Raw genomic sequence first — 18,839 nt, forward strand, 5'->3', positions numbered from 1 at the left:
CGCCTTTACACCTACATCATCCAACTTGCTTACAGAAATCAGATTTCTGGCCAATGCAGGAATATGTAGAACACCCAGAAGTGTTCTAACCCTTCTACCTTGCAACTTCAACGTTACTTTTCCCCGACCAATGATTCTAGCCTTCCTATCATATCCTAAGAAGACATCACCACCATCGTATTTCTCATACTCGCATAACCACTCTCTATGGGGAGTGAAGTGAAAGGATGCACCTGAGTCAATCAACCATGCCTCATGATCTACATGTGTACTTGAAGAAGCCATGTACACATCCCCACCTTCATCTGAGGTGGTTTTCGCCTCTGTAGAAGGATCATCATCAGATCCCTTTCCTTTATCAGGAGCTTTAGATTTACAATCCCTTCTGAAGTGCCCTTCCTTTCCGCATTTCCAACACACCACCTTTGTAGGTTTTCCTGGAGATTTCTCCCTCTAGATTTAGATCTCCCACTCGATGACTTATTTTTGTTTCTGTTCTGGGACCGTCCTCGCAAAGAAAAGGCATCACCATTCTGGTTGTCCATATTTTTCCGTCTCATCTCCTCTGTTAGCAAGGCTGAGACTATTTCATCAAACTGCAAAGCAGTTGCATTGCTACCTATTGCAATAACCAGACTATCCCACGAATCTGGTAGAGAACACAACAGACTGATGCACTTATCTTCATCTGAAATTTTAATATCAACAGATAATAACTGACTTACAATAGTATTAAATGCATTCAGATGCTCTGTCACCAAGTCTCCATCTTTCTTCCTCAGGTTATACAGCTTTTTTCGCAGGAACAGTTTATTCACCAGAGACTTCGATTGGTACAAAGTCCCTAACTTGACCCACAAAGCCTTTTCCCGTATCTTCCCCTGATACATTCAGCAATACTGAATCCGAGACACACAATCGTATTGTGCTCTTTGCCTTCCGATCCATCTTCTTCCATTTTTCATCGGTCACTCCCGATGGTTTAGTACCCGGATCTACCGCAATCCACTGATATTTATCCACCAACAGATCCTCCATCTTGAGTTTCCACAACTCAAAATTCTGACCATTGAACTTCTCAATCTCTATCTTTCCACTGCTCGCCATCTTCTTTCACCACCAGAATCGATCTCGCAGATCTCCCACTGAACAGGGTCTACCACAGGAACGAGCGAAACCCCTTAGCAACAAAGGCGTCCCCTTGAAGCCAAAACAACTCTGATACCAAATGTAGGTTTTAACCCTGTACAGAAATTACCTGCATATGAATTCTTAAATAAAGAAAATAAACAATGCGAGAGCATAACCCATAAAACACATATGCACAGAGATTTTTCCCTGGATCCCAAAACCGAGACTACCAACTTGATTTTTCATTCTACTCCTTTCAATGTTACAATACATATTTATACATGCCGAAGCATTCAATACCATGGACCGAAAAACCATCGCGTCTAATACCATGGACCGAAAACCATCGTGTCCAAAAACATGTGCGAAAATCATGCACAAAACCATAGGTGGGTCCGCCCAACCTAACATATGGTCCAAAACAAAAAATTTCCGGGGCACTGCCCCGAACCCCATAAAGTGGGGTTACAGGTGCCCTTCAAACCCCCTATTAACTACATGGAAAGAATATAACACAACCCAACAATCTCCCACTTGTTGTTTTCTTTCCACAGGAGAGCTTAGTCATTTTTTCAGCCCTGAGAAATTCATCTGGAATATTGTATATACATGTGATAATGTTGCGAACATTTTCACTAAGCCCCTTGGAAAAGTAAAATTTCAAATGTTTAGGGAGATATTATGCATATATGTGAACCCATTATCCATCAAGGGGGAGTGTTGAAGATAATAGATAATATTCTAGAATAGGTAGAGTTGGTTCACGTAGCCTCAGGATAGGAATTAGTTTCTATTTCTTAGGATGTTGTTCTGACTTCCCTAAAACCATGTATTCTATTTAATGTGTAATGTTGATGAACAATGTAGAGTGTTCTACAGAGCAAGACTCTCCTAGTTCAGACTCTCTTTCGTAGAGCTGACCAATGGGTTTTATTTTTAATACAAACATTGCCATTTTTATCAAGAGAGAAGACTAAGTGGAGGCACCTACACACATAGTGACTCCCATAGAAGGGAGGAAGAGAAGCAAATTAGTTCACAAATTAGAATAGGAATATTAGGAGTAGGTTGGACCTCCTACTTCCTTGCATAAACATTGTAGATCACTAGATAGATACATAGAAAATGTGGCATTGATGACAAAATTAATAGATTTTGATCCATCTTATTTTGAAGAAGTAGCTTCTTAGTAGGTTTTGCTGGATGCCATGGTGGGGGAGTGTGACTCGATAGTGAAGAATGACATTTGGGAGGTTGTGCCTCGATCTTATGGAAAAATTGTTTTTGGCTACAGGTGGTTGTATAAGGTGAAGCATGCAACATATGGTAGTGTGGAGAAGTAAAAACCCAGGCTTGTGGCTAAGGGCTTCTCATAGATTGAGGGGATTGATTATGAGGATACCTTTCACTAGTGGCAAGGTAATCATCTATCATAGTCATACCTACATTGGTAGCATAGATGGGCCACCAGATGGATGTCAATACAACTTTCCTCAATGTAGTGGTTGATGAAGATATCTACATTAATTAGCCAGAAGGGTTTGAGACCTTGAACAAAGGCATACATGTGTGTAGGCTAAAGAGATCTATTTATGGGCTCGGACAGGAACCTAAATCATGGTACACTTGTAATAATTCTTATCTTAGAGTATTTAAATTCACTAAGGGTGAGGTAGATTCCAAGCTATACTACATCATGGTATATGCAGGTTGTATGCTCATCTTAGTTCTCTATGTTGATGATTTGACTATGATCGGAGATGAAAATTTGATCCATGATTGCAAGGAGGACCTTGCAAGAGAGTATGAGATGAAAGATTTGGAAGGGTGATGGAGAGATATTTATTGGATAGGGTAAGTACACTTTTGAGATCCTTTAGAAATTTTGTTGAAAAAAACAATAGGAAATGTTAAAAATAACGTCTAGAAATTGTAATTTAGTTTGTCCTTGTATTAAATTAGCAAATAAATTGTAATTCTATTCTCATAGAAACTTATAGCAGTTAACTAAGTTAAGTTGGCTTAGTTGGTTGAGTAAATTCGAGTTAGAAGTCTACCTAGAATCATGTAGAGTGATTCTTAAATTTTAGGGGTCCAGGTTGACTTCTTTTTAGTTGTAATTAATTAACTCAGTGTAATTGAGTTATAGTCAATTAAACTAGTTCAAATAGTTGGAGGAACTAGTAGGAGGTGTAGTAGTGGGGATAAACTTCAATGCATCATCACTTCTCCAGTACTTAACTAGAGATTCACTCATAAATAACTCATGCATGTCAGTTTAGAGGAAGACCCAATTGATATTAGAGTTCAGGGATATTGTACTATTAGTTGTATAATTTTGTGAGTTGTACAGATGGTGCAAGCAATCAGTAGAAGGCCTATGATGGATTGCACAATTATGGTGAGGCAATTTCCCAATTAATTATGGGATAGTTCTCTAAGGAATTGTGAAAGGAAGTAGGGGTTTGGCAAGCAACAAAATTATCTAAGTGTTGGCTTGAGCTAGTTTTTGAAGTAAAGAGATAGATTTTACTTTTGCAGGAATAGTTTCGGTTGAACTAGTAGTGAGAGATAGATTGAACAAGCATTGTGCTCTAAGGAATTTTGCAAGGAAGTAGGGGCTTGGAAAGAAATAAAATTGGCTAAGTGTTGGCTTCAGCTGGTTTTTGAAGCAGAGAGATAGATTGTACTTGTTCATGTATTGTTCAAGTTGAAAAAACATTGTATTTTCTTCTCATATATTCTTGTTAATGCAATATAGATAGTTGAGTTTTTGATCAATTTCTTTCCCCAGAGAAATATTTTGTTATGTGTGATAGAAATTCTTCCCTTTCTATTTAGTGTTTTCATCGATAAATTTTGGTTTCTGTTGAAGAGTAGTGTAGATTCTTGTCTTGTGTTTTAGCATATCACATAAATTCTTGAGTCTACAAGTAAAAATGTACAAATTCCACTCGCGGGATTTCAAACCCATGGATACTCCTCTAGGTACTAATTGGATGAAGGAGGATTCCTCCATAGTAATGTGGTCGATAGTACAATATACAAGAAGTTCATTGAGTCCTTGATGTGTTTGGTGAGAACAATTCCTAGTATTTGTTTTTCAATTGAACAGTTGGGTAAGTTCATGGCAGATCCTTCCAAGGTCTATTGGAAAGCAGCAAAATTTTTATTAAGATACCTCATAGGAACAATAGACTTGGATTGTGGTACGGAAAACTGATGGAGTGAGGGGTGAATGCTTCACAGATGCAGATTGGGCAGGGAATCCCATATATAGGAAGAGCACATCAGAAGAAGACTTCATTATTGGGTTAGTGATGAGCCGCAGTATCACAACGAAATTATTGAGACTACCAAGGCTACCAACTTTAATTATCAACCTGGGGTTCATACGAACTTATGAGGTTGCAATTTTGTATGCATAAAATGTGAAGTTATATATTCATGCCACTAATAAGTGTTATAGACATTTTTGTGCCTAACAGGATGAAGCATGAAATTTCGATAATCTGAGGGATCCAAAGTCCCTAAACATGTTGTTCCTACCCCTAGAGGAATAAGGTCAGCAAACCACAGCACTAAAAATCAGTTCTCCACCTGAAAACACTCAAAAACAAGCTATTTCTGGATCATGTCAGCTGCTCCACTGAGCATCTGCGATGAATGTCAACTGCTCCACTTTGTACCTGCGCTGAATGTCAAAAGCAATGAAGGCTACCTACGCTGGGTGAGATTGGCCAAGTGGCACAGTCATTCTGCAAGGTGTCAAATGCCCAGGAAGCTTCCAAAATGACACTTGGATCAGGGAATTCACCTTGTGATGAGTAAGAGGATCTAGATCTCCAAGTGGAAGCAAGAGACTCCAAGTGGACTCAAGAACTGAAGAATAATTGAAGTGGGAGAGGACACTAGTCAGCTTCATGCCAGTCTCAAGCTGACTCATCCTTTCTCTAAAACTTCTATATATAGAACTCTCTCATGAGGTCTAAAGAGGCTGGAATTTTGTGCAAATAAGGAAGTGCTGTTGGTTTGAGTATAGAACTATTGGGTGATTGCTTTGAAGGAGGTGAAGAGGAGATTTCTTTCTGCTGGGAGGTGTTGCTGGATTGGGCCTATTATGGTTGTAACACTCTCAGAACTTTACTTCTTCCATTAATAAAGTATTTGAGGTTCTTCTATATGCATGTGTCTAAATGGTGAATTGATGCTTGTATATTTGATTTATTCTAATCCCTGAATCGATTATGGATGTATGCTTCTTGTAGTTTCCTTTTCTTGTGCTTTTACAGGATCTTTGTGTAGCTGGGCCGGTGAAAGAGCAAGGGGCTAGGAGCAAGCAGCAAAGAGGGAAGATTGGATCAACCATTAGCGGAAGATAACGGTTAGTGGATCCCCTTTCTCTTCTCTCTCTCATCTCATAAAGAAGTAATCTTGAATAGCTTTGCATTCAATTGTTGCTGAGGTACTATCACCCTTAGAGTGGGATAGGGTCATTCCGTATTGGATACTTTTCCCAACAACAATAAGTAATGGACCAGATCAAGGAAAAAAAAGACCACTCTTTTAGCTAGCTCAAGGAAGGAAATTGCATGAAAAATAAAGTTATACTCTAACTGCAGGAATGAAAAGCAATTGATCTACTTGCAGAAATGGAAAGTGGCATTCATCAAAAGTAAAGTCTAACCATAGATGTATGAATGTAAAGGCTATGATAATTGCAGGAATGAAAAGTACTTGTCTAATTGCATAATCTAAATCCTGTGGTATTTGCAACAATGTGAATCATTATTCTAAATTGAGAATGTGAAAATTTACCTTGAAAAGAAACCAATCCTATGCAAGAACAACACTTTGCAATTGAAATCCTAAGAGCATGAATTCAAGTAGTAGGCCTAATATGATTTGCATGGGAAAATCACCCTCTTAATATCTATATTCAAAGGGACTTGACTAGAGTAAGATAACTCATATGCATTTCATGAGAAAATTGTCATTATTATTCAATTTGGAAATCTATATCACCTAATCTTAATTGCAAAATTTCGCTTGTCGTGAGAAAAAGATAGGTTCAAAGTGGTCTTGGGTCTTCCTCAATCATGGATTCAGAGCCTAGGGTTCATTATTCAATGCTAAGGGACAAGACACAAAATTTTGGAGAAAATATGGTCAAGTTCAGGGACCACTACAAGATTGTTATAGGATGTTACAGGATTGGTATAGGATGGTACAAGATTTCCCTATTTTGCTACAAGATTGACACCGTGAGCATGTTGAGGGCGGAAATGGTAGTTTGAAGGTGGGAAAGGGTAGGAAGTTTTATCTGATGGCTATGTGAGACCTTTTCCAAGCCTAATGCCTATTAGAGTCCCATCTTGCAAAAAAACAAATGCATATGGTGTCCCTCAAATAATTCATAAATTTTCTCTCGGTGGTAGAATTTTGAGGGCAGTGTGAGATGACAAGGAAGGGGTTGATGATGACAATGAGAAAGTAGGATGAGTCCTAAAAGACACTGATAGCACCTTTAGACCAACAAAAATCCATTTTCTTTCACTTAAAACGATAATCAAATTGCAGCAAAATAAGCTAAGCAACAAAGGATGAGTTAAATTTTATGAAATCAAACAAAGAAGGATGTTTTTCCATTAAGAACCATTTCACCTCACAACATGAAACTAATATACATACATGAAAACTTGAAAATATGATTTGCAAACGAATGTAGTCACATATTTTTGCTTGTTATTGTAGACTCCTCAAACACACTTCCCAGAATAGAGGTGGTAATCAGGATTTCAACCACAACTATTCTAGAAAAATAAATCATTCTCAAATAAGGAAGGAAATTTTTCTACTAAAACAATGAATAATAAGATACATAGAGAGGAACTAGAGCCTTTGGGTTGGGCCCTAACCCAAGGGGACTCGGCCCTCTGCAAAAAACTAAGATGTGATGAGACAAAATAGCTTTCATTAACATAAAATAGAGTTCAGATACATCATCGAATCACAGACTCAGTGTAACACCCTCATCTACCCAAGTAACCGACCAACCAGGCTAAACATGTGATGAGAGTGTAGTATGATTGGAATCAACCTCCCATGTGACCTTAAGGAAGTGGAATCAATGGAAACACAACATACATACCTTCCACATCAGTTATAAGATTTCTAGGAACCATTCCAACCACTAAGATAGCTAGCCCCTGGGTCCCACAAAAGTTTTTGATCACTTGACCTTTGGATGCCCTAATGTTATGTTCCTACCAGCATAGGTTTGACTAAATCCTTAATGTTATATGCCTACCAGCATAGGTTTGACTAAATCCTTAACATTATATGCCTACCAGCATAGGTTTTTGACCACTTGACCTATGGACGCTCTAATGATATTATTCGTTGTCAAGTTTGACTAAATCCCTCAGAATACTTAAATAAATCATTATTTGTTTATTATTCGTTACCCACATTCCTTGAGATGATAAATAAATCATTTATTTATTTATCATTTCTAAATAAAAATATTTAATCAATATAAATGTTTTTTCCCTCCAACCAAATATAATAAAATATTCCAAATGGTTACTTCTAGAATTTGGTTAATAATATTTTATTATTTCCCATTATTCGAGGATAACCTAATATTTTTCTATAAATTGGAGGGTTTTACATTCATTCTTCACTTTCAATCATTTTCATTGTTGTAACTTTGATTATAATCACTGTCGCTCACCATTTTATTTTCCATTTGAGTTCCCATTGATCTCAAACATTTTGTTTGTTGGGTTTCACACATTATAGAGGAGAGAGACTCTAAAAAAGCTAAAGACATTGAGGATAGACAAGAACCCATCCCATAGAGGGGGACAGGTAACATTATTTTTTCCCTTCGCAGGTGTCATCTAATAAAATATACTCTTTATATACTTGGTTTCCATTAGATTATTGAAGTTACTTGCGCTTATTTTCTTATTCCTTTTTATTGTTTAACTATTTATGTTGCATAGATCAAGGCTTTGTCAGGTTTTGTTTCTATCATTTGTTGCAGATCCACGTTGTTTTATAGCCATTTTTATTGCTAGGGTTGTTTTCAATCCAGAGTCTAAAGTGGTCTCTTTTGTACACCTTCGAGAATAACACTACATAACAATCATGTCTATATTTATTTGCAGTGCTTGTTAGATGCATAGTAGTATTGTTACTAATGATACCTAAGGTTTTTTGCATCTAAAATGGAATCTAGGGTTTGAAATGAATTATAGTAGAGTCTGTCATATATATTTAAAAGTAATATTGAAGCCCTAGATACATTGAGAATGATATCTTGATTAAGTTGGTAATGTAGTCTAGTGTTTGTGACAAAGCCCTAGCAAAATGGTGAGTATAGAACTTTTGTTGATTACAACTAGGTGTCTAAAGTCTAAATGCTTCCATTATAATAATATGATGCTTCTATATATATTTGGATGTACTTTCTATTATTTGATTTTGAGGTACACAATCTTCAAGATAATGAACATGGCCATATAAGCCTAATAAAGGAATTTATTAGGGTGATGATGATCAAGATGACCTCAATGAAGTCATAAAAAGTTGAACCTTCTCGATGTTATAGAAGAAGAAAATTATTGATATCCCTAAGTTAAGAGGGAGAATGGTCATAGGGAAAGAGTACATCTCTCCAATTGAGAGGGAGGGCATATTATTAAACATGATGGACACCTTGTAGAAGAAATTTGAAAGGGAATAGATCTACAATGTATTGAGTATGTCTTCGTGCTGCTGAAGAAATGAAAGAATATTCTGAATAGTTGAATCCCAATAACTAAGTGGAATCAAGATGATTGAGAACCCCACAGGTCTTTATTTACTTGTATATGTATATTTGAAATTTTATTACAGATTGGGGTTTGTGTTTGAACATGTGAAATCTCTCCAGAAGAAGAATGAACACTTTGGAACCATGCTTGACAAATGGATATATCTATCTTGATAGGGAGAGTTGAAGCATCTAATGGTAGATGCTTGGGAGGACATCTGGTTGGCCTATGTATGTTTGATGTCCTAATCCTAAAGAGGTAGGGAGGTGTTAGTATTGGAGCTCTAATCTTGGATACACGCCTATATCCCTAGGTTGATGCTTAGTTAGTAAGCTTGATGGTACCTAGACTAGCTGAAACCTTTAGCCCACTTAGTCTTACTAGGATAGATAACATTGGTTAGGTATCTAGTATGAGGCACTCAATGTGCTAGAAATATTCATAGTTGATTTTGGAGATCTTCCATCTACTTCTACAAATATAGGTAATTATTACTACCTCCCTAGTTAAGAGGGATTGTTGAAGAATGTAGCTAGGTTTGGTCTTCACAATTGTACTTGAGTCAAGATGTAATATATTTGTTAAAAAAATTATTATTATTAAGTTGACTTATTAAAGGATGTGTTTCATGCTTGGGTCAATATTCAATATGTTAAGCCTCCATTGAAGCCTTTCGTCAAGCATGGGAATCCTGCAAACATCCCCCAAGGCCATCAATTGAGGTGGATACACCCACTACTTTGACTCACTTAGTCTATGCAAACATAGATCATGGAACCAATTTGAAAGCAGAAGTTCACAAAAAAGTCATGTTTCCAAAAAGTTTCCCTTCAATTTTATTTTCTTTGTGATCTAGGAGCTAACCATTGAAGAGTGTTCAAGAACATTTTTAAGAGACTACACTTGTAAGAGAGGACAATAAGGACCTTATTTTAAGAGATCCAAGGGTATATTTCCTTATCGAATCCATTCAGACTTTGTTGAAAATAAATTCAACCTCTTTCATGAATCAATGAAGAGATTTATTACTTCCCTAACTTCCTCTTCTTGTTTTTATGTTTTTGCATTGTAGCTTATCAATCCCAATGTAGTGAAAAAAAAGATTTCTAATAGTTTTCATTTGATTGTGTATCTAGTAGTGGTGTTTATTTTATATAGTTTTAAGTGAAACACTTAGGTAGTGATACCACCACATTTTAGGTTTAACAATTTCAAGGATGTGAGCTGATAAGTGAGCATGTTTATTTTACATGGAGATTCAACTCGTGTAGTGCCATGTTTTTATTATTATTTATCACTACTTTTTGCCACAGTTCCAAGATGGAATTTTAGTGTCTGTAGTGTAATTCACATGTAATAAAGTGAAAAAATCAAGAACACTAAAATAATTAGAGATAAACCCCATGAAATATCTCTTTGATAATTGCAAATAAAGAGTAAGGTTCACTTGCCTCCTTAAGGGTTATACATCCAGGATCAATGCTCTTATATGCAATTATAATTGTGTCACACGGAATCTGTCAAGGGTGCGGACACGACTGACCTTCCTAGAAGTCTAAGACATTCTAATGACAAACAAGACAAAATGGAGTGATCTTTCTCTAAATACACCTTTTACAACATGAAAACTACAAGTGTTTAGGCTTACCTTATTCCAAAACGCTGTTGTTGAAGTCCGTTCTTGACGATCCGGATGAGCTCCTCCTTCAAGTCAATTCCTGCAACCACAAACAATCAAACAATTACCAAGCACTTGCATTTCATATAATAAAACATATATTCAACATGCAGACCAAGGAACACATGAAATAACTCATTAACACAAGCTATTGAGAAAAATAAACCAGTTTGTATTAATAACGAAACAAAGAAACTCTTACAACCTGGCCTTGGTGTTGTGCAAGTTCCTCCCAGGGTCCATCAAGGGTTTTCCTCTACTTTGACAAAGCTCACCCTCTCCCAAGTAGAATCAAGTGAAGACAATCTCTCCTCACAAAGGCTCTAATGGAAGACCTAAATCCTGCAGCATTTACCCAAAGAAAATGTATAGCTCCAACCTCTTCTCCTTCTGGCTCAATGCCTTTATTTATAGTGCTGTAAAGAGGTTATTCAGGTCCACTATCAATGGGATCATCCCCCTCTATGGGTGGGATAGCTCCCTTATTGATGGGATAAGTTCCCCCTTAATAGAGATACATGAACCAACTGGAGGCGCATCCATTTCATCAAACCGACCTCTAGAATGTTCTAGAAGTAACCACAAGTAACTTTTTCAAGATAAAACTCGCGCATTTTGCCTTTTACAGAGGGACGCACCTGTCCCTTAACATACAGAGCGTCCATGGACGCAGATTTTGTGAACATGGTCAGCGTCCCCGCAGGTAAGGCTAGAGAGAACCTGCGACCCCAGAGATAAACATAGTTTTTACAAGACTTTCTCTCTTCTTTGAGTTTGAGATGGATAACAGAGGCATGAGACTTGCCTAAGAGGGTAGCATGACTGTTGATTTGAGCCATACTAACTGTAAGTAGTCAAGGTGACATTTTTTAGTGTAACAGATTGCCCCCTAAAGTGCGAAGCCTGGAATAGAATAGGGTTTTGTAATTCTAGGAAGGGTGAAGCGCTTTATCATTTCAAGGATTGCCTTGTGGATGGCCTGGTTGGAACCTGCAATTTTCAACACAAAATACATGGATAAGATTATATCATCACTGAGGTAGGCATTCCCATACTCAGATTCAAAACTTTAACTAATGGACTAACTATTCTGATACAGGAATGATCTTGCAGTACATCATTTTTATAGACTTTTGTAGACACAGTATGGACGCAGCCATCTGTTTATGATTAGTCTACATAGATAATGAATACAAAACTCCTCGCAGCCTGGATGGTAGAAACTAGATCCAGGGTCTTCACTTCTACTTCCCGAATTGGTACGATTCTAGCCATGTGATTAAATGATTCGATGTCGAACATGGTAGAAACCACTTGATTACCAGTCAATGATGTAAACTGTTAACAAGCGTGAGAGAAACCACCAGTAATGTCAATGGTTCTCAAAGTACCAAGCACAACCCGTGAAATGTGAATAGATGTTTTGATGTCGAACACTTCACGGAATCCTCTGATCGAAAGTCAATGATGTAAACTGACGTCAAAGGCGAGAAACCTGCCATTGATGCATGCAGACTTCAAGGTACTGTCGATTCCTAAGTCATCTTTCTAGATAATGTGTCGATGTCGATAGAAAGCGACCCGTTGCAGGCAAGCCCGCAACACGAAATCATTGTTCAAGTTGAAGAAATGTTGCTGTAAGGACTGACTCAGGGATGGTCAAATGGATGACAAGTATTTTGCAGATGAAAGTTTTTTCTTGCAGACCTCTTGAACACATAACGACACAACAGATGGCTTGGTGACGAATAACTCAAAGTTAACCCCTGGAACCCGGTTAAAGACTTTCAAAGTGATTTGGTCAACTGTGAGGTAAAAGATTTCCCAACCCAGGTGAATGAAAAGTGTCGTGTTCAAGAGCGGTAATAAAGTTTCTTCTGAGACAAAAGGTGACAAATAGGTTCATTCTTCTCTTTTTTCCCCCACCATTTCTGGCAAGTACCTCTTTATTTTTAACAAGCTTGAGGAGGATAACATATGCTTGATTATAAGCTCATCCTTCGGACGAGTCCAACCTAGTTTAAATTCGAACCCTAGGAAGGAGTGGTTCGTTCCTGTTTGTAATTGAACAGGTCCTCTACTGTAAAAGTTTAACGAGCCCAGTATAGGAGAAACTCGGCGTTTTTCATTTTTAGAGAGTCTGAAAAAACTAAAGGAGACTCCACGTTGAACTTTTTCGTATATTTGTGTCCCTCAAGCCCGAAAAAGTATAAAATAATACCTGGGGGAACCGCTTGATCTTGCGACCAAGGAGTACTTTCATAATAGTGTCGTTAACCTGAAAAGTAAAAAGCGATCAAGGACACGTCGTTTTATTTCCTTATCGAGTTCGAAACGACAAAAACCCGGCAATCTTTTCCTGATTTTGCGGTCAGAAAAGAGCTAAAAGGGGACCGTCTTTTAATTCCGTTTTAACGAGTGAAAAAGAAACACTCGGCGATCTTTTCATGTTTTAGGAGTCAGAAAAGGGCTTAAAAGATGACTCTGATATTTTGTTTGTGAAAAATTACAATTTCCCTCGAAATCCCTTTGTCCTGCACAAAAGCGACACATTACTCATACCTGTTTAAAATAGGCAAAAATACATTCAAAAACATCTTTTCATGGTAAAAAATGAACTAATTCATCCAAAAAACCTATAAAAAGACCTTTTACCATGTCATTTTTACCGTTTCACTGTTGAGGTTGAAAAAGGAGCTTTTGACAAGAAACTTCCCGTGGTCGCTGCGGAAAATCTGACCGTCGGAATCGAACGCCGTCTCATCCAGGTATTTTACACATCCTACTCTGCATTTCTATCCGTTTAGAATCAATTTTTAGGTTTTAGTTTCATTTTTTGGGGGGGTTTTGGTTTTGGAATGCGCCTCTCGGCGGACGCAGGTGCCCTTCGGGTGACCTGCGTCCCCCGACTTTTTCTCATACGGGAAAACGGTCGGAAGACGCAGCCCGCCTTCAGGCCAGCTGCGTCCGGGCGCCCTGTGCTACAAAGCCGGGGTGCGTCCTCCGAGAAACGCGCATTTCAAAACCCCAACTCTCTCAAAAAACCACCAAAAATTCCCAAATTAATTTCTAATTGCTATTTTTGATATGCAGGGCATTAATCATGTTAGACTGGAGAGAAAGAGAGCATGTAGAGGAAGATGAAGCTGCAATAAATCATCAACCTTCCCTGGATGCCCTAAGAGCATGCGGATTATACAAATATTGGACCATACCGGGCATGAGGGGCCAGGTAAGATTCTTGGAATGGCTGGTTGAGCGATGGAACGTACAAGAACAATGCTTTTACATAGGAGGGCACCAGCTCGAGATAGAGCCCTCGGATGTATACTTTCTCACTGGCTTGCCAAACAGAGGTGAGCAACTCAGTCTTGCGGGGACTAGGCCGGGTGGCCAATCCCTTGATAGTCTCCGCGAGAATTGGTGCACACCTGGGGCTCACCATTCAAAAGGCATAGAGATAAAACACATCACTCTACCGGAACTCAAAGTCATAGCGTTCACGGTTACCAGAATTTGCGGCGCGGCCGCTTTACACATTGCTTCCGGATCCCAAATGCGGATGGCAATTGACTGTTACCAAGGCACCATTTTCAACTGGTGTGAAGCTGTGTCGGCTCATATGAAGAGCCAACTGACCAAGGCAAAGAACGGACGACTAAAGACTTTTGGATATGGGCCTATAGTCGTGAGCTTTGCCTTGGAGAGAATTCCAATGCTGATCCCTCAGCAACTCACTGTTGATATCTTGGGTCCCCAGCAGCCAAAGCTGATACGATGGGTTGCGGTGATGGCCCGGCATCCTGACGAGGGCGCGACAGTAGTTCGATTCTCAGATAGTTATTTTGACTGGTTAGAGGGCCAGCTTTTTGTGATACAGGACTTTCCGTATGCCGGAATGGATTTCAGAGGTGATCCGGACATGGTTCTTCCACAGGGAGAACAATGGGACGACAGAGGTACTTTTTATTTTCACAAGTTTTCTAGTTATGTATTTTTTGTATTTTTTATATATATCGTCTCAAAACTAATAGTAAATCTTTCAAAATGCAGATGTTGGTCCACAGCGTCCAGCCAACCTCCGGCCTTATGATAGACTACATCCAGCTGCACCGGTACCGGCCCCACAGGATGCGACAGCAGAAGTACTAGCTGAGTTGGAGCATGATCTAGAGCGTCTCACGGCAGATATACCTGAGACTACTATGGACGACATTCCTATCAGGCTTCAGCGCTTCGTAGTCGCGGTCCCTGGACCGTTTAGGAGATTTTTGCGTAAGGTAGCCCGCGCAGTGGTGTCGTACAGAGAGCACCACCAGTGATTGACTAGTCACTTTTGTAGTCACATGTGACATTTTTGACTTTTTGTACTATCATTTTGCCGATCATAAGGTGTTTTAAACCTATGATCGAAGACGATGTATATATTTTTTGACACACTTCTATCTATATATATCACTATTACCGGCTTATCTTGTTTAACATATGTGATGAAATGTTTTTAAATTTACTTGCATGATTATCGTAAATGTCTGTCCAACATTCGAGAAGCAATTGCATCTGCTAATGTATTCAAAGACCTTGGAATATGTTGATATTCAATGTAATCAAATTCACGTTCCAAGAGACGCACTCTCAAAAACAACCTTAATAACACAGGATTTCTAATGGCATAAACTCTATTAAGCTGTAATACAACAAGTTCAGAATCTAACCTCACTATCAAACGTCGAATTCCAAATGAAATAGATTCGGATAATAATTCAACCACTGCACTGTATTCTGCAATGTTATTCGTTGTTTGACCGAGGCTTACCCCATGCATAGAAACTAACTCGTCAGAGGGCGAATAGATAACCCAAGCTGCGGAAGAGATATTCCGTGTATTACGACAAGCACCATCAGCAAATCCAATGTATGTTTGGAGAGGCGTCGACATCTACAATATCAAGAGTAAAACCAAGATAAGCCAGAATAATGACGAAAAACCACACTTGCTAAGCTAAGCACACTGACTAAACTAACACACTTGCTAGCTAGAAAGAAAATCTAACCTATCTAAAAATTTCTCCATACCCATCATTTTAAGCATAATACCTCTTTAGGTAAAGTCCATTTCTGGGTTTACCCAAAGAGTCCCCATCAAAATCAACTAACTCATAAGCCCCTTTTGCTAGCTTTCGCTTTACAATGTAGGGCCCATGCCACATGGGAACGAATTTTCCGGCACCTAGCTTATCGTTAGCTTGATCATATAATAGTACTAGGTCTCCTTCCGAAAAACTTCGAGGGGTTACATTTTTATCGTACTGAGCTTTCATTCGTTTCGCGTGAGTCTCGATAGCTAAAGTAGCGTCACGTCGAGTCTCATCTAATTTAGCCAAGTATAATAACCGTTTCTCCTCTTCGGAAGTAGCTGGAAGTAATTCGACAGCCATTTGAAGTGATGGGATTTCGCATTCAATAGGTAACACAGCTTCTAAGCCATAAACTAGCTGGAAAGGGGTGAAACCTGTTGAATTTTTCACTGAAGTTCGATATGCCCATAGCGCCGAAAATAACATGTTATGCCAATTCGTTCGATGGATACCAATGATCCGTCGAATCATGATGACTAGAACTTTGTTGATTGACTCAACCAAACCGTTGGCTTGCGGATAATAAGGAGTAGAGCTATCGTGGCGCAAACCAAGCTGGCTTGTAAGCTCAGTCATCATGACGTTTCGAAAATGGCTCCCATGGTCAGTAATGATTGCTTGTGGGACACCAAACCTAGTTATGATATGATTGAATACGAAAACTGCAGCTGTCTTGCCGCTTGCGTCGAATGTAGGCATCGCCTCGGCCCATTTTGTAAAATAATCAACCGCGAGGATGATATACGCATGCCCCCCGGCCGAGTGAGGGTTACAAGTAATAAAGTCAATGCCCCATTTGGCGAATGGACCAGCGGCAATTATAGGGTGGAGAGGAGCAGGTGGAGCGCGCATCTTTCGATCAAACACTTGACAGTTGTGGCATGTTCTGACAGCAAGGATACAATCTTTAAACATAGACGGCCAGAAATAGCCAGCGCGCAACACCTTCTGAGCTGTGGCATACCCAGACATATGACCGCCACATGCTCCAGAGTGACAATCATTCAAAACTCTCTCAGCCTCTTCGTGAGTTAAACAACGTCGAAAAACTAAGTCTGCCCCCCGGCGATAAAGTGTATCTCCAATAATTCTGTATTGCTGGGATCGAAACCGAATTTTTCGACGGTCTTCCTTGGAAGCTTCAGGCCGAAAGGTTTGGGTTTGGAGATAGATGATTATATCCCCATACCACGGATCTAAAGTGCTAATAAGAAACAAAGATTCGTCCGCAATGGACTCCTCTGCCACAGTCTCTGTGTCAGCACTCGGGAAATCACACATCAATTCCGCAAAAACTAAAGATTTCTTAGACTTGGACTTCTCGAACTCCAAGTCGAACTCTTGCAGGATAACAATCCATTTAGAGTACTTGCCCCCTAGCAGTTGTTTTGTCAAAATATAAATCATAGGGTTGCAATCCGAAATAACTGTAGTCTTGCGGAGAAGAATGTAGTGACGAAAACGCTGGACAGCTTGAACGGCTGCCAGGGCCAATTTCTCCACATGCGAATATTTTAACTCAGTGGGATTTAAGGTTCTACTAAGATAATATATCACATGCTCTGCTTTGAATTCATCTTCTTGAACTAACACCATTCCAATGGTGGAATGCGAAGCTGCGAGGTATAAGAAGTAGTCCTGGTTGTAGTTGGGAGGATGCAATAACGGTGCATGGGTCAACGCGTGTTTCAGTGCATCAAAAGATTGTTGGGCAATCTCGTCCCAAAAGAATTGTGCGTTCTGTTTCAACAACCGTGTAAAACCTTTAGTGACCTCGGCGTAGTTTGGGATGAATCGGCGTAAAAAGTTCGCTTTCCCTTGCAAACTTTGGAGTTGGCGCAAACTCGAAGGAGGAGGCAATTTGATGATAGCCTCGACTTTCGAGGGATCGACGCGAATGCCGGCTTTTGAAACAACAAATCCCAGCAATCGACCTGTTTCTATACAGAAAACACACTTGTGGGGATTCAACCGAATTCGATAATGCCTACACCTCATAAAGATTGCTCGTAGGTGGACAAGGTGATCAGCTCGTTGTAAAGAATGAGCAGGCAAATCATCGAGATAGGGTTGCACAATGTGCTTGATGTCATGAAATGCATAAGACATCGCCCGTTGAAAAGTAGCGCCGGCGTTCTTAAGCCCAAAAGGTAATTTGCAATAAGCAAATGTCCCCCATGGACAAATGAATGCCGTTTTTGGTTGATCGGCAGGTAGAATATTGATTTGATTATAGCCTGAGAAACCATCCATGAAGGAAAACATCTCACTTCCGGCACAATCATCAATAATTTGATCGATATAAGGCGTAGGATAGTTGTCTTTTGGACAAGCTCGATTGATATCCCTATAGTCGATACAGATTCTTATTGTTCCTTGTTTTTTATTGACGGGAACAATATTCGATACCCAATCCGTTAACGGGATCGGATAAATGAAACCTGCTTTCAACAGCTTTTCGACTTCTGCTTTAATCGCAGCCGCTTTTCGAGGGTGAATCTGACGCAACCGTTGCCGAATGGGTTTAGCATCCGGGTAGGTTTTGATTTCATGAACAACAATGGCAGGATCAATTCCCGGCATTTCCTCGTAAGACCAGGCAAACACGTCGCGGAATTCTTGGAATAGGGCCTTGTAAGTTTGGATTTCTTCTTCAGTACATGCGGCACCTATATGAATGTTCTCCTCGATTCCGGGCTTCACTGAAATATCAATGGGAATAGTACGAGAAATATTCCCTAAATTCAGCTCTGAATCAGAATGTTTCGTTGGATCCTGAGCGTCTTTGACATATTCAGCGGTAAAGATAGATGAAAAATCATTTTCAAATGCATCATCCTTAGGTAAAAACGAAGATCTGTGATGGAGATCTTCCCATGGTAGATCATCTACACTTAGGATTTCGCGAAGTTGTTCGTCAGATGACACTTCTTCGGGAAACGTTATCCGTTCTAAGGGTGAGGTGAAAAGTGACTCTTCACTGACCACATTCATTTGGTCGGTTGAATGAAAGTCGGTAAAAGACATAAGAGCTTCATAAGCAATCTCATACGGACTCAACGGCATAAC

Source organism: Pinus tabuliformis, chromosome 1_2 (assembly GCF_031772625.1).
Source record: "Pinus tabuliformis cultivar Carrire ecotype Pingquan chromosome 1_2, CPIR1, whole genome shotgun sequence".
NCBI lineage: Eukaryota > Viridiplantae > Streptophyta > Pinopsida > Pinales > Pinaceae > Pinus > Pinus tabuliformis.